Source organism: Lactuca virosa, chromosome 5 (genome assembly GCF_052849685.1).
Source record: "Lactuca virosa cultivar CGN04683 chromosome 5, Lactuca_virosa_CGN04683_v6, whole genome shotgun sequence".
Taxonomy (NCBI): Eukaryota; Viridiplantae; Streptophyta; class Magnoliopsida; order Asterales; family Asteraceae; genus Lactuca; species Lactuca virosa.
Genome location: NC_136430.1, coordinates 237,538,517 through 237,556,573, shown reverse-complemented (window position 1 = coordinate 237,556,573; position 18,057 = coordinate 237,538,517). Strand labels below are relative to the sequence as shown.

The following is an 18,057-nucleotide window of genomic DNA, read 5'->3' as shown; positions in this document are numbered from 1 at the left end:
TGTAACACAAAAATTATATAACTCTTTATTTACACAAATTCATGAGAAATCGAGAAGGCTTTTAAAATGTCAAACCTAAGAGTTGGAAAGGAAGAAAGAGAGAAAAATCGAAATTGAGTAAGGAATAGAAAATTAATATTAAATACAAAGGATAGAGAACATACCCAGAATTCAAATTTTGAGTTGGAATTGTTAGAGTCCAAACTGTAAGTGCTTAGAGGAAATGACGACGGACGTAGAGGTCTGAAACAAAGAAAGTAATGTATTAATATGATTAATGAAATGCTAGTAAGTGTGCGTAGATGCAATCTAAGTTTACCAAACATGGAGATTAACATAACGACCTAATGTACAAAACTTTTATTGTGTTTTGAAGAGAGTCGATTCCTAGGTTTTTGGTAATTGGCCATTGTTGTCGTTTGGTGATGCCTTAAATGTTACATTTTCTAATAAAAGAACAAAATACCCTCAATATATATAAATAAATAAATAAATAAAATTCATTTTTATTAGTCTTTTTCTAGGGTTTTTTGAATATGGCTATTAAATGTGGCATGGTGTTTCTTTAAATGCGATCAGAACAATTCTTTGTGGGTGTTCAGGCAAAGATATTGAATTATCTATTTGTGTATTTATTTCCATCTTTCACACGTCTTTTTGTTGACTTGGTGTACATGATTCCCATCTTTCATACTTTCTTATAGAAAAATAAAATAAATATATAAATAAATATGATTTTTTATTTTTCTAGGTTTGTAGCTTTGGCTCCACTTTATTATTGATTTGTGACGGTCGGAGTTATTGTGTATGATATAAATAATCTTGACTTATTACATAATTCTCAGTATTGGGTGGAGGCATGAGTATTGCATTGTGTTTCGTTCAATCCTGATGGAACTGGAATTCTAGATTCTAGTTCATGGTTTTTTGGTTGACAAATTATGGCTTTGGTTTCTGAATTTGAAAGATGAAGTCGAGGATATAACCACTATTTTGAAAATCAAACCGATTCATCCGGTCAAACCAGTTCAACCAGGAATCGGCTGAGTCACTGGTTCTATAAGTCTCAAAAACCGGATGTGTACTGAACCATTGAAAACCAGCAGACTGATCAAAAAATAGTTAAAACTGGACCGTTTACCACTAATTAATCCGGTTTTTTTTCTAAAAAAAAGACTAGGACAGTTTCCGGCTCTTTATAAGCCAACTTTAAAAGCCCACTAGACTTTGCAAGCCGGATTATTTCATTGACTTTTTTGACCATTAATAAAGCAAAAAAAATTGGGTCTAGCATAAAGGAATCAAGGAATTTCAATTTCCGTCATATCCACTGGAATCAACATAACTAACTATTAGTTTTTTTGGAACGAATGGGGTCCTTAGGAATTGGAATGATTCAGGTTTATTCCAGTCATAAAAAAAAGCAATAAGGTGAGGGGTGAAAAAAAACCTAATTGGTTTACCTCAAATTCGACCTTCAAACCGGCAATTACAATTTAATTATTTTTGTTGAAGGGTACATCAACCTCAAGTTCGAACTTCAAATCAATATGTGGTTGCCAAATCCATCAAATAGAAATTCATTCAGATAAATTATACACAAAATGAGGAAAACAAAAAGACCCAAAACGGATATCTCTTCAATAAGAAAAAAAAAACAGGTTTCAGCCTTGCTGCCATTTATCAATAGATGAACAAAATTAGAGTGCCTTGATTCCATGTATCAATAGATGAACAAAGTTAGAGTATGACAATGTAGAGGTGGCGTAATCTTATAGATTTGGTTTTCTTCAACTAACACAATCTTATAGATTTTGTCACATTTGAGCATGCTCTTACACATGTTAATGGGAATTATGGAATAAAAATTTACCTTCTTACAGCCCAAAAGGCCTTGCCCTCCTTAAGGTATGCTCAGAATCTACAATTTCAAATTTAATCATGAACTCTATGCTTAAAATGAGACATTATCAAGATTCAAGAAACAAATTAATTAAGTTGCCTGAAGTGTTAGCAGCAAGAAGAAGTGTTCGTGAAGAAACAGGTTGGTGAGTCAATGATGATGGATTGACTATTCCTTGTGGTTTCAATTGCTGAAAGAAGAAAATAATAATATTTCATTAATATATAAACAAAAATAATGGTAGCAATTGACTTTTAAAAACTAAAAAACCAATACTTACCGTTTGGAAAACCCCTGTCTAGCATGAAATTTACAATCTAATTGGTGACAGGAGAAACATTCTTGATAAAGTTCTTGAAACATCAGCCAAATAACGCCATGTTTGTCATCTTTGTATCAGTCACCATACATATTATATCCACAACCACTTATAAGTTATGAAACAAAATAACAAAATTAGTTCCTTATTCATACAAACAAAACAACAAACACCTTGTCTACATAAATGTAAAACCGTTAAATTACCAATTACATCACATAATCACAAGAAAACTGAAAGAAAATTAGATAATAAATGGATTACATGATTCTCTGACTGTCAATGTGGTTGATATTTGCAAAGAACTGCAATTCGTGTGAATATGCAGAAATTGCTTCAACTTTGAGGATCAGACTTACTTGAAACAGTAGGAAGTTGAAATTAAGTCTGAGAAGTCTCTCTTTATCGAGTTTTCTATTCGAATGGTGAAAGCGAGGAAACCATATTTGTCTTTATTTTTGAAAAATTCAGAGAGAAAGAAAAGAGCGCCTGATTAGAAGACCCAATTTTGTCAATTATTTCAGAAGTGCGCTTATTGTGTGCATTAGAGAGATATACATATTGCATTTGAAATACCTTATCAATGAGAACAAATGGAATTGAAGCCCTAAATTCCCGGAGGAAAAGACGTCGATAACATCAAACACAGGAAGTCGGAAAGGAAGAATGATGGATTCAAAGATGTTGGAGAAACATATGACATACCGTAATTATAACAAAATAACAGACAACAGGCGATTGGTGGCTGATTTTTGGTGGCGGCAATTGAGCGCAAAATTGGTTAGCAACAGCAATCGAAATCCTTATTTCTTGGGCGGCAAATCGTCGACCGTCAAACCAAAGAAGTCGGAGACATTGATCGGAAACGCAATAGGATTAGAAAGAAGACCAATTGTATGAAAATCAAAACAAAAGTGAAACAACCAACAACATACCGAAATTCCTTCAGGGTACATGCGCTTGGTTGCAGGAGTTATGTGGTGACAATAGAGCGCATAAGGTTTTTGGTGAGAGCAATTGAATTTCTATATTCTTGGATGAAGTCGTCGGTAGAATCAAAGTAACAGTCGGAGACGATTCAAGAAGAAAGGAAGATATTGTGAGACGAATGAAGAAGAAAGGGGTGGAGAAATTAGAAAGTGATGTGGATGGTTACAAACTGATGTCGATGTTTTTGTGGATTATGATATTAAGATGTAAACGTAGAAGGACGAAACAGTAATTATGTCCAAATTGATGTGTTGAAAGTTTGAAACATTGGAAGTTTACTGTTTTAAGATGTGTTGGGTTTTAATATATGTATATAATATCAATTACAATTACTCACTGAATGTATGTTATTTCTTTACCTACAAGTTTACGTCACTATTCAACAGACAATAAGCTAATAAACATATTGCCTTTTATGGGGAAACTTGAAGAAAGGCCGATTTACATCTTTGGTGTAAACTTAATTTTGATCCATTTTGAGATTATATGTACGGAAATATGTAGAAAAATCTTTTTTTTTTTTTTGGAAAAATTAACAATTAAAACCCAATCTTTTTAATAGAAATACCCAAAAAAAAAACTAATTTCATTATTTTAACCATTTTTAACATATTCAACACGTCATGAGACCAAATTGTTAACTCTTCCTAAATAATGAGATTTTTTTATAAATGTTTTCAAAATTTGTATACTACATATAAACGTATTTTTATGAATTTATATGTACTATTTATGTATTTAAATATATATTTATGTAGTTTTGTACTTTTTAAAGTTTTTTTATGTAGTTTTTTTTACGTTTTTTTAATTTTTGTTCTTTTACGTTTTTATATATTTTAAATGTATAAATGTTTTTTTTATGTATTTATATGAAATTTTTAAGAATTTTTATATACTTTAATGTATTTTGGTATATTTTTCGTGTATTTATATATCTTTACATATTTATATGAACTTTTAAGTTTTTTTACGTACTTTTATTTATTTTGGTATATTTTTCACGTATTTATATGAATTTTTAAATAATGCAGTTGGCAGCAATTAGAGTGTAAAACCTACATAAAAGAACTTTCTTTGATCTTTCCTACAATAAAATCCAATTATATACTACAAGAATTGTCCCATATGCCGAAACATCTATGTCGATGACACAAGTCGTCGGAGTTCACCAACTTTGGTTGACCAACTTTCTTTGACCTGGGTATCTATGCCAACGACTTGTCGACGCGGAAATGTTAAAGTATTTACGTGCATGGTTTTTCAAAACCTATGCCGATGACCGGTTGTCGGAATATTTTGCATAAATCACTACTAGAGAACTGCCCTTTAATGACATGCAAACAATGACACGGAGTGATTTACGATACTTATATTTTGTGTGTCCTAAAAATAACGTCTGTTTTAAAAAAAATGAAGGATAGAGGACACATATTTTTGTGTGCCCTAAAATTAGTGTCCAATAAAAAAAATTAAAAACACAGAGGGCACCTGTGTTAAAATGAGTGTCGTGTAGAGATATCGTTTTATATTTTATTTAATGAAACGCGCATTTAGCTTGGGGGAAATGAAAATCCCAAAAGTTTGAAAGGCCGCCATTTTAACCTCTACCTTATTTCCATCCTTCTTCTCTCTATGATCAATACCCAAAAAAAACCCTAACATCATCACTGCTCCTCTTTTCTTGCACAACAAGAACCTATGACGCCGATCATGAAGTTCTCAAAGCGTTCAAAGGATCGGGAATCAAGATCATTATTGGGCTAGGAAACAAATTCCTGAGAGATATAAGCACAAGCCGGTCGAGCTATGGATTGGATGAAAAACAATGTTGAACCCGTCGTCCCCGAGACCCGTATTCGTGGAATTGTAGTCGGAAACGAGGTTCTAGGCAGTGATCAGGAACTCTGGGAGGTCCTACTACCGTCGGTGGAAAACATCCACACTGATCTCGACCTCCTCCACCTAGCCGACGATGAGGTTTCAAGCCCACATTCCGCTGGTGGGTTCGCTAGTTCGTTCCCTCCATTTCTACATAAACACGTATCCATTTCTCACATACATCAGTGATCCCGAACACATCGATATCAATTATGCAATCTTCAAAGATAACGCAGGAATAGAAGACGCGAAAACGAAATTACATTATGATAACATGTTCGAAGCACAAATCGATGTCACTTACACTGCTTTGGAAAAAGCTGGATTTGAGAAGATGGATGTTATAGTATTGGAAACCGGATGGGCTTCAAATGGTGAAGCGAATGAAGCCGGAGCTATGTTGAGTAATGCGAGAACATATAATCTCAACTTACGTAAAAGACTACTGAAGAAGAAAGGTACACCTTACAGACCAAATTCAGAAAGAGACTCGCCTTTCTGTCCATCTGCAATTTCTGAAATCCCTAATCACCTAATCATATTTGATTAATCTGTCATCTCTTATTGATCGTAATTGTTAATGGACACAACTACATTTAACTTCTTTATTTAGATGAAAGTGAAAAACTGTTTGTGTAAGCAGTTTTTATTCGTGCAAATGCGCTTCACAGTTCACTCTAATCACTTTCCATAAATTGTTTTTAGAGCTCTGGAAAATCATCTGTGTTGGAAAGTGTAGTTGGCAAGGATTTTTTGCCTCGTGGTTCTGGTAATTATTATATCTTCAAAGTTTTCTGATTCAATTTGTTGGATATAAAATATGATTAACATCTATTTGCAGGAATTGTCACCCGGCGTCCTTTTGTTCTACAACTTCATAAGATCGAAGAAGGAAAATAATAGGCAGAGTTTGCTCACCTTTCACGAAAGTGGTTCACTGATTTTGGTATTACGACTAAAAAGCTTATGATCCTTTTGCAATTCTCAATCTCTCTGCATGATCTTGTTACAAGTTTATATACTTTTTTAGCTGCTGTGAGGAAGGAGATTGCTGATGAAACTGACAGTGTGACAGGTTGTACCAAATAGATTTCATATGTTCCTATATATCTCATTATCTATTCTCCAAATGGTATGATATAATTATAAACAAAAGATGTTTCATGAACATCAAATTTTAGAAAACATAATAAGTTACTAATCAATCTATTATGTCTGAATTTCTGATCTTTTATAGTTGTGAACTTTACCCTCATTGATCTTCCTGGCTTGACAAAAATAGTTGTTGGTAAGTTTACACAATTACACCATTTATAATATTTTGCAACTTTGGTTAACTTCTGTCTTTGATTAGTGATTTATGTAATCTATTTTCACCTATGTAGAGGGGCAATCTAATAGCATTGTGCAAGATATTGAAAACACGGTGAGGTCATACATTGAAAAGGTATATATATTTATTTACAAATGTACCCAAATCTTATTATATGCTGAAAAGAATTGAAGAATAATATTAATATTTATTTTCAATTGCATTGTGACATTGTCTTGTAGCCTAACTGCATTATTCTAGCAGTTTCTCCAGCCAACCAAGATCAATAAATTAAAACCTGAAGGCTTCTTGTTGCCATCAGTTCTCTACAACTTTTAAGTTGGAGTGTTTGTGAAAGTCAAAGTGTTTTTTATGTCCGAGAAGGGTATTCTCTACTTAGGGTCTATCGGGTTGTTAGGAGAATATTGTCCTATATTCAAGGAGAAAACTCCTTCCTTTACAAAACCAATCACCTGTATGCATCGAGCGCCATTTCAGGACCACACTGATTTCCACAAACATCAAGTCAGAAAACAGGAAGCATTAGTTTTGCAGTTGAGAGAATGATATCCGTTGTAGTCAATAATATTCACAGTTAATGCTGTGTCTTTAGTGTTGACTGATCCACCATGTCTTTCTGGTCATGGAGTTGGTGATAAGCGTTGTGTAGATCAATCTTTAAGAATTGTTGTGGGCCATGCAACATATCTAACATACCATAATGGCGATGACAGGCCGGATGGGGGATTGGAAACTTATATTTGATCATGACTTTTTAATTGAATCTACATACTTCATATTTGGTTCTGTTGTCAATTACCTTACTTTCTTATTTAAAATATTTAGCTTTTCTCTGTCCCTAAATCCTAAATTCCTAATCGATTACTCAAGTCAAGTTCCCAAATGATGTCGACAAATTGATAGTTTTATGCTTAATTATTAATGATTACTTTTATATGTATTATTCTTCTTCTTTACATAGTGTTGTATTACAAAGTATGAACTTATTTGTTAATTTTTATGTTATTAACTTGCTTTTTAGATTTAGGTTATAAACTTGTTTGTGTAAGCACTAAGCAATGTTGGTTGGCTTAGTTTTCTACATCAATATTCTTATTTTTGAACTCTATTGGACACACATTTTTGTATGTTAGAAAATGCTTTTGTTGATACCCATTAATCTCCTTAATAGTGATTGTTTTTTTGATATTGAAAATGGTGATTGCAGATGATGTCGAATCCGGAATCGATAAGAATGGCGACAGATAGCATGAAATACATGAAAGTTCAGGACTTGAGGCATGCTGGAGAACAGTTGAAGTCAACTTGACCAGATGAGATGGCAGAGATATTGGTGAGAAGATGGCCAATGCAACACCTGAGGAGCTAGCTGCTATGCACTCCAGAGTATATGCACAATTAACTTATGAATTGAATGCAGCTCAGATGCTGAAAAAACAGGTAAGCATAAAACGCCTATCGCCTCTCTGTATGCGTTTCTTTTTTTTACTCATGAATTATCCGAACATGTGAGAGAATTTATTTTTATTTAAAAAAAAAATCAACTCCTTTAAATTCCAGTCCCTTTGACAGATCCCAATTTCTTTGAAAATATTATGAAAGAACAGTTATTTTAATTGTTGTTATTTGCTTTAGTTTGTGGCTTACCTAAAATTCTTCAGGAAGCAAATAACCGAAATAACAATACGTTACCACCTCCATGGGCAATAGCTGTTATGTTCATCCTAGGATTTAACGAGTTTATGACACTTTTAAGGTTTGTTTGTTTTCTTGTCTTTCTAAGTAACTTGTTAATACTCAAATCCAAAATTCACAATACACATTGTCTTGTTTTGCAGGAATCCATTATGGCTGCTTGTTATTTTTGTGGGTTATCTTCTTTTCAAAGCTTTGTGGGTCCAACTAGACAAATCCGGTGAATTTATTTAGCAATGGAATGGTGAGTTCCATTCCATCTAAATATATCGAATCATCAAGTCATATAATAGCAACATACTTCACAGTTTGTCGCACTTAGTTCACAATTTATTTATTATTATTATTCAAGGGGTAGTTTCGTCATCTGGATCATCTGGTGTAACCATGGAAAATGGAAATGGAAACGAATACACTAGTCCCACCACACATGTCAAAGAGCAATACGTTCCACCTATCACTCACATTCATTTATTTGATCACACACTTGTACACAAACATGCAAAACTCGTTTATTTACACATGTATATATCATTTTATGGATTTTTTAATATATATGCAAAACTCGTTTATTTATGCAGGATGGAAAGTCGGGCAATGCTTCAAGCGTTTACTTGCCATCCAGGCCAGGTGGACAGCCGCCCATGACACTAAGTTCATCATTTTTACCTGGTAGACCGGGTGGCAAACCAATGACACGGATGATATTGTTTTACTATTCAAACATTTGTTATAAAGTATTTGTGAACTTGCACAATTGTAACTAAGAAAGCATATTTGTAAACATTTGCAGATGTGCTGACAGAAGAAATAAACACATACATAGCATACTAATGTCATCAATTAATTTTTAATCATATATTGTATCAAGCTACAATAAGAAAAAGATGACATATATTTGTTTTAGTCCCAACCTTTAATGAACTGCCCACCTCCACTTGGAATATTATTTACAAAAAACCCTTCAGGTTTTACAAACCAGTAACAATGTTAAGGATCCGCATTTAAACTTAACTTGTCAGAAATGGCTTTGTTAAACAAATCTAAGCTCTGAAATTTTGAACCCCACCAGAAGTAACCGTAAAAAAGAGTGTGACCACCAACCTTTTCACAGAAAGACCAGGAGTAATTTCCTACATATGGAATGGTATGGTTCCCAAGATCATCATCTCCTGATTTTATGTGAACAACAAGATCTTCACGGAGAGCACTAATAACGCTAACATTCCATTTTGTAGTAAACGGACATGAAAATGCTATTGAAGCAATTGGGTATGTTAAAATGAGAAAGGAAAAAAAATTATGAATTGTAGAAGACCTCGTGTTTCTGAAGAGTTTTCTCTTTATTTCATGCACACAAGTTCCCTCTATTTATTGCTGAAGATGTAAGCTTGCCTCAATGGAGTAACGGTTCCTGCTAACGGAAGTTACAAGTTGGAAGTTATTATGGCAGTTACATAAGTTTCTCAACATTTTGTAATTAAATATATGATAATTGCTCCCACCGACCAGAATGGTTATATAATAAAGTTCATGAACGACAAACACACTAATAACATTAATTGAAAAGTAAATATTATTTGATATCAAACAAATTCGTATATACAACAAAAGATGACAACAACTGTTTTGTATATGTTCGTCTCAAGATGACATAGTTTACTGAATATTTACAGATTAGACGCAAAATTATACAGCAAAGAGAGTACAGTTGATGTCTATGTATGTTCTGAAAAGATCAAATAGTTTTACTGCTTTTGGCATGTGTCCCTTCGTTCGCTTCGCCGTGTTTTTTGTATTTCATTTGTTTGGGACGTTGTGATTTATGTGTAGTATCTGTGAAATGGAAAGATGTTGGTTCCGTGTTGGATATAAATATACTGCTAAATGTTATTTTTACCTGTATGTTCCAATTGGAGGCGTCTTCCGGTTTCATGTGATTTAGTAGGGGTGAGGGACTCGGTATTTGTGGTGGTTTGTTGACCCATTGTGGTTGAAGGTGTAAACGTACATGCATTAACATCTCCAAAAGTTTTGTCTTCTTTAAGGAAGTTAATGAAAGCATGAACTTTGATTTTAAAGATGCGTGCAATGATATCTGGTCGAACATCACGCTGACCAACAACATCCATGTATTTTCTATACTCATCAGGCCATTTTACATTGCAAGTGAAAGTGATGAAATATTGTGGCTTACCATGAACCCTACATATGGCTAGAGCGTCTTGATAGTGTTTATACATATATCTAGGTCCCCCAACGAAAGTTGCAGGTAGAAATACATGCATACTAATGACATGGCTGTCCGTATCGCCTTTGGACAAAGCGTCATAAACACCGCTGATGTACTCTAAACGCAATTGATGCTGATGATGTTCAATAAATTCAAGCCTAGATTGTTCAATTCAAGTATAGGCATCCACCAAATATTGTTGGAAAAGGCGATGTGCATGTAAAATAAGAGAGTAATTGTGTCGATCGTGAATCTGATAACTCTAATACATATTATTTGTTAAGATTCTAATAGAGTCAATACGTAGAGACAAGGCAGGAGACCATCCTTCTTCTCCGTATGGGAATAGTAATGGATACTGCAAAGGCATATAAGTTGGATGAAGCTTATTAACTCGCCGAGCTAACCCAGACTTTGAATAAACAAAAATATCTAACAGCCCTAGTAAAATCATCATCACCGACGATACAACCCAAACTTCCAGGGGTTGGTGACCCATATCTTCTGTCAGGCACATAACTAAATAACCGTACACCATATAAATCTAAATTTATTGACTGAGCTATTTCTTTTGCAGTCTTAAACGTACGAACATACTCATTATGTGTGTTCAACATATGACTTAATGAATGTACAATATCTGTAGACAAAAATACTTCATTATCACCATGAAAAGAATGAAGTCTATGAGCAACCTCATTTTCAGTATCATACATATACAAATATAGAAAACAGGGCTGATGAATGTCTTGAGGATAAAAGGATCCAATCCAATGGTAAATATGACCACTGAACTTAAACACATATGGTGCACGATCTTTATTGATTGAGTCATCTTCGTTTGCACCAAAAGACGGCATAAAGAACATGCATGGAATTATATGCTCTTTTGTTATGCATAAAGTGATCATCTTCGTAAAATTGTAGAAGCACATCAGGCGGACGAAGAGGGTAGGGAAGAACAACATTACCCGACTTACAAAACATTTTGTATATCGCGGATGATTGGCTCGGGATAAATACAACTCTTTAATGATACCAAAAAAACGCCCCAAAATGCTCACCCACACAGGAACAATTCCCACATTCGTAATAAATAGGCAACGTTGGTATCTCTAATAAAAGGGAACTCCTACGTGAATGACGGGGGACTATTGTATTGGAAGTAGAAGCCATTTGTTGCCTTTTTGGAGGCATCACAAGAAAGCATTTACTAAAATAGAAATCCAAATTCCATCGACTTTTAACATACTTTATATGTAATCCAAATTGAAAATTAGATTCTAAAAAGGTAAATTTGAAACTAACTATTCTAATTATTAGTAACTATTTTTGGTATATATTTAACAAAAATTTAGAACAGCGTAATAGCGTACTCTATGATTGTATTAATCCATGTAGTCATTATGTACACAAATCATATCTAGTGAAAGGGTTAAAAATAACTTACCCAATTTTTGTAGATGCAAGGTAGAGTTGAATATCAGATTCCTGTAACACAAAAATTATATATCTCTTTATTTACACAAATTCATGAGAAATCGAGAAGGCTTTTAAAATGTCAAACCTAAGAGTTGGAAAAGAAGAAAGAGAGAAAAATCGAAATTGAGTAAGGAATAGAAAATCAATATTAAATACAAAGGATAGAGAACATACCCGGACTTCAAATTTTGAGTTGGAATTGTTAGAGTCCAAACTGTAAGTGCTTAGAGGAAAAGACGACGGACGTAGAGGTCTGAAACAAAGAAAGTAATGTATTAATATGATTAATGAAATTCTAGTAAGTGTGTGTAGATACAATCCAAGTTTATCAAACATGGAGATTAAGATAACGACCTAATGTACATAACTTTTATTGTGTTTTGAAGAGAGTCGATTCCTAGGTTTTTTGTAATTGGCCATTGCTGTCGTTTGGTGATACCTTGAACGTAACATTTTCTAATAAAAGACCAAAATACCCTCAATATATATAAATAAATAAATAAAATTCATTTTTATTAGTCGTTTTCTAGGGTTTTTTGAATATGGCTATTAATTGTGGCATGGTGTTTCTTTAAATGCGATCAGAACAATTCTTTGTGGGTGTTCAAGCAAAGATATTGAATTATCTATTTGTGTATTTATTTCCATCTTTCACACGTCTTTTTGTTGACTTGGTGTACATGATTCCCATCTTTCATACTTTCTTATTGAAAAATAAAATAAATATATAAATAAATATGTTTGTGTATTTTTCTAGGTTTGCAGCTTTGGCTCCACTTTATTATTGATGTGTGACGGTGGGAGTTATTGTGTATGATATAAATAATCTTGACTTATTCTATAATTCTCAATATTGGGTGGAGGCCTGAGTATTGCATTGTGTTTCGTTCAATCCTGATGGAACTAGAATTCTAGATTCCATTTCATGGTTTTTTGGTTGAGAAATTCTGGTTTTGGTTTCTGAGTTTGAAAGATGAAGTCGAAAATATAACCACTATTTTGAAAATCAAACCGATTCAGCCGGTCAAGCCGGTTCAACCAGGAATCGGCTAAGTCACTGGTTCTATAAGTCTCAAAAACCGGATGTGTGCTGAACCATTGAAAACTAGCAGACTGATCAAAAAATAGTTACAACTGGACCGTTTACCACTAATTAATCCTGTTTTTTTTTCTAAAAAAAAGACTAGGACAGTTTCCGGCTCTTTATAAGCCAACTTTAAAAGGCCACTAGACTTTGCAAGCCAGATTATTTAATTAACTTTTTTGACCATTAATAAAGCAAAAAAATTGGGTCTAGCATAAAGGAATCAAGGATTTCAATTTCCGTCATATCCATTGGAATCAACATAACTAACTATTAGTTTTTTTGGAACGAATGGGGTCCTTAGGAATTGGAATGATTCAGGTTTATTCCAGTCATAAAAAAAAGCAATAAGGTGAGGGGTGAAAAAAAACCTAATTGGTTTACCTCAAATTCGACCTTCAAACCGGCAATTACAATTTAATTATTTTTGTTGAAGGGTACATCAACCTCAAGTTCGAACTTCAAATCACTATGTGGTTGCCGAATCCATCAAATAAAAATTCATTCAGATAAATTATACACAACACGAGGAAAACAGAAAGACCCAAAAGGGATATCTCTTCAATAAGGAAAAAAAAATAGGTTTCAACCTTGCTGCCATTTATCAATAGATGAACAAAGTTAGAGTGCCTTGTTGCCATGTATCAATAGATGAACAAAGTTAGAGTATGACAATGTAGAGGTGGCGTAATCTTATAGATTTGGTTTTCTTCAACAAACACAATCTTATAGATTTTGTCACATTTGAGCATGCTCTTACACATGTTAATGGGAATTGTGGAATAAAAATATACCTTCTGACACCCCAAAAGGCCTTGCCCTCCTTAAGGTATGCTCAGAATATACAATTTCAAATTTAATCATCAACTCTATGCTTAAAATGAGACATTATAAAGATTCAAGAAACAAATTAATTAAGTTACCTGAAGTGTTAGCAGCAAGAAGAAGTGCACGTGAAGAAACAGGTTGGTGAGTCAATGATGATGGGCTGACTATTCCTTGTGGTTTCAATTGCTGAAAGAAGAAAATAATAATATTTCATTAATATATAAACAAAAATAATGGTAGCAATTGACTTTTAAAAACTAAAAAACCAATACTTACCGTTTGGAAAACCCCTGTCTAGCATGAAATTTACAATCTAATTGGTCACAGGAGAAACATTCTTGATAAAGTTCTTGAAACATCAGCCAAATAACACCATGCTTGTCATCTTTGTATCAGTCACCATACATATTATATCCACAACCACTTATAAGTTATGAAACAAAATAACAAAACTAGTTCCTTATTCATACAAACAAAACAACAAACACCTTGTCTACATAAATGTAAAACCGTTAAATTACCAATTATATCACATAATCACAAGAAAACTGAAAGAAAAATAGATAATAAATGGATTACATGATTCTCTGACTGTCAATGTGGTTGATATTTGCAAAGAACTGCAATTCGTGTGAATATGCAGAAATTGCTTCAACTTTGAGGATCAGACTTACTTGAAACAGTAGGAAGTTGAAATTAAGTCTGAGAAGTCTCTCTTTATCGAGTTTTCTATTCGAATGGTGAAAGCGAGGAAACCATATTTGTCTTTATTTTTGTAAAATTCAGAGAGAAAGAAAAGAGCGCCTGATTAGAAGACCCAATTTTGTCAATTATTTCAGAAGTGCGCTTATTGTGTGTGTTAGAGAGATATACATATTGCATTTGAAATACCATATCAATGAGAACAAATGGAATTGAAGCCCTAAATTCCCGGAGGAAAAGACGTCGATAACATCAAACACAGGAAGTCGGAAAGGAAGAATGATGGATTCAAAGATGTTGGAGAAACATATGACATACCGTAATTATAACAAAATAACAGACAACAGGCGATTGGTGGCTGATTTTTGGTGGCGGCAATTGAGCGCAAAATTGGTTGGCAACAGCAATCGAAATCCTTATTTCTTGGGCGGCAAATCGTCGACCGTCAAACCAAAGAAGTCGGAGACATTGATCGGAAACGCAATAGGATTAGAAAGAAGACCAATTGTATGAAAATCAAAACAAAAGTGAAACAACCAACAACATACCGAAATTCCTTCAGGGTACAGGCGCTTGGTTGCAGACGTTATGTGGTGACAATAGAGCGCATAAGGTTTTTGGTGAGAGCAATTGAATTTCTATATTCTTGGATGAAGTCGTCGGTAGAATCAAAGTAACAGTCGGAGACGATTCAAGAAGAAAGGAAGATATTGTGAGACGAATGAAGAAGAAAGGGGTGGAGAAATTAGAAAGTGATGTGGATGGTTACAAACTGATGTCGATGTTTTTGTGGATTATGATATTAAGATGTAAACGTAGAAGGACGAAACAGTAATTCTGTCCAAATTGATGTGTTGAAAGTTTGAAACATTAGAAGTTTACTGTTTTAAGATGTGTTTGGGTTTTAATATATGTATATAATATCAATTACAATTACTCACTGAATGTATGTTATTTCTTTACCTACAAGTTTACGTCACTATTCAACAGACAATAAGCTAATAAACATATTGCCTTTTATGGGGAAACTTGAAGAAAGGCCGATTGACATCTTTGGTGTAAAATTAATTTTGATCCATTTTGAGATTATATGTACGGAAATATGTAGAAAAAACTTATTTTTTTTGGAAAAATTAACAATTAAAACTCAATCTTTTTAATATAAATACCCAAAAAAACCTAATTTCATTATTTTAACCATTTTTAACATATTCAACAAGTCATGAAACCAAATTGTTAACTCTTCCTAAATAATGAGATTTTTTTATAAATGTTTTCAAAATTTGTGTACAACATATAAACGTACTTTTATGAATTTATATGTACTATTTATGTATTTAAATATATATTTATGTAGTTATGTACTTTTTAAGGTTTTTTTATGTAGTTTTTTTTACGTTTTTTTAATTTTTTTTCTTTTACGTTTTTATATATTTTAAATGTATAAATGTATCTTTTATGTATTTATATGAAATTTTTAAGAATTTTTATATACTTTAATGTATTTTGGTATATTTTTCGTGTATTTATATATCCTTACATATTTATATGAACTTTTAAGTTTTTTTACGTACTTTTATTTATTTTGGTATATTTGTCATGTATTTATATGAAATTTTAAATAATGCAGTTGGCAGCAATTAGAGTGTAAAACCTACATAAAAGAACTTTTCTTGATATTTCCTATAATAAAATCCAATTATACACTATAAGAATTGTCCCATATGCCGAAACATCTATGTCGATGACACAAGTCGTCGGAGTTCACCAACTTTGGTTGACCAACTTTGTTTGACCTGGGTATCTATGCCAACGACTTGTCGACGTGAAACTGCTAAAGTATTTATGGGCATGGTTTTTCAAAACCTAAGCCGATGACAGGTCGTCGGAATATTTTGCATAAATCACTACTAGAGAACTGCACTTTAATGACATTAAAACAATGACACGCAGTGATTTACGATACTTATATTTTGTGTGTCCTAAAAATAACGCCCGTTTTTAAAAAAATGAAGGATAGAGGACACGCAGTTTTGCGTGCCCTAAAATTAGTGGCCAATAAAAAAATAAAAAACACAGATGGCACCTATGTTCAAATGAGTGTCGTGTAGAGATGTCGTTTTATATTTTATTTAATGAAACGCGCATTTAGCTTGGGGGAAATGAAAATCCCAATAGTTTGAAAGGCCGCCATTTTAACCTCTACCTTATTTCCATCGTTCTTCTCTTTGTGATCAATACCCAAAAAAAAACCCTAACATCATCACTGCTCCTCTTTTCTTGCACAACAAGAATGTATGACGCCGATCATGAAGTTCTCAAAGCGTTCAAAGGATCGGGAATCAAGATCGTTATTGGGCTAGGAAACGAATTCCTGAGAGATATAAGCACAAGCCGATCGAGCTATGGATTGGATGAAAAACAATGTTGAACTTGTCGTCCCCGGGACCCGTATTCGTGGAATTGTAGTCGGAAACGAGGTTCTAGGAGGTGGCGATCATGAACTCTGGGAGATCCTGCTACCGTCGGTGAAAAATATCCACACAGATCTCGACCTCCTCCACCTAGCCGACGATGAGGTTTCAAGCCCACATTCCGCTGGTGGGTTCGCTAGTTCGTTCCCTCCATTTCTACATAAACACGTATCCATTTCTCACATACATCAGTGATCCCGAACACATCGATATCAATTATGCAATCTTCAAAAATAACGCTGGAATAGAAGACGCGAAAACGAAATTACATTATGATAACATGTTCGAAGAACAAATCGATGTCACTTACACTGCTTTGGAAAAAGCTGGATTTGAGAAGATGGAGGTTATAGTTTTGGAAACCGGATGGGATTCAAATGGTGAAGCGAATGAAGCCGGAGCTATGTTGAGTAATGTGAGAACATATAATCTCAACTTCCGTAAAAGACTAGTGAAGAAGAAAGGTACACCTTACAGACCAAATTCAGAAAGAGACTTGCCTTTCTGTCCATCTGCAATTTCTGAAATCCCTAATCACCTAATCGTATTTGATTAATCTGTCATCTCTTATTGATCGTAATTGATAATGGACACTCTAATTAATCTCGTCAACAAACTACAGAAAGCATGCACAGCCCTAGGCGACTTCGGTGAAGAATCCTCTCTTCCTACTCTCTGGGACGCCTTGCCTACAATCGTCGTTGTCGGTGGTCAGGTATAAATATGCAGATATTAATCGCCGATCATAATTTCTTTTCTTTTCAGCGTTCTTTCATCCGATCAATGACTTAATTCACTTAATCTTCTTGCAAGCATTTAGGTTCTCAATTTTAGTTTATGGTGTTTGTGTGCCTTTGATCTTTATTTCACTTTTCAACACGGTGATCTTTATTGACACAACTACATTTAACTTCTTGATTTAGATGAAAGTGTAAAACTGTTTGTGTAAGCAGTTTTTATTCGTGCAAATGTACTTCACAGTTCACTCTAATCACCTTCCATAAATTGTTTTTAGAGCTCTGGAAAATCATCTGTGTTGGAGAGTGTAGTTGGCAAGGATTTTTTGCCTCGTGGTTCTGGTAATTATTATATCTTCAAAGTTTTCTGATTCAATTTGTTGGATATAAAATATGATT

The 18,057-nt window shown here is 33.6% G+C and overlaps 1 pseudogene; it reads left to right on the top strand.

Moving 5' to 3' along the window:
- Window positions 1-16,740: 16,740 nt before the first annotated feature.
- On the top strand, window positions 16,741-17,477 carry LOC145112507 (glucan endo-1,3-beta-glucosidase 11 pseudogene; annotated as a pseudogene).
- The last annotated feature ends 580 nt before the right edge of the window (window positions 17,478-18,057 follow it).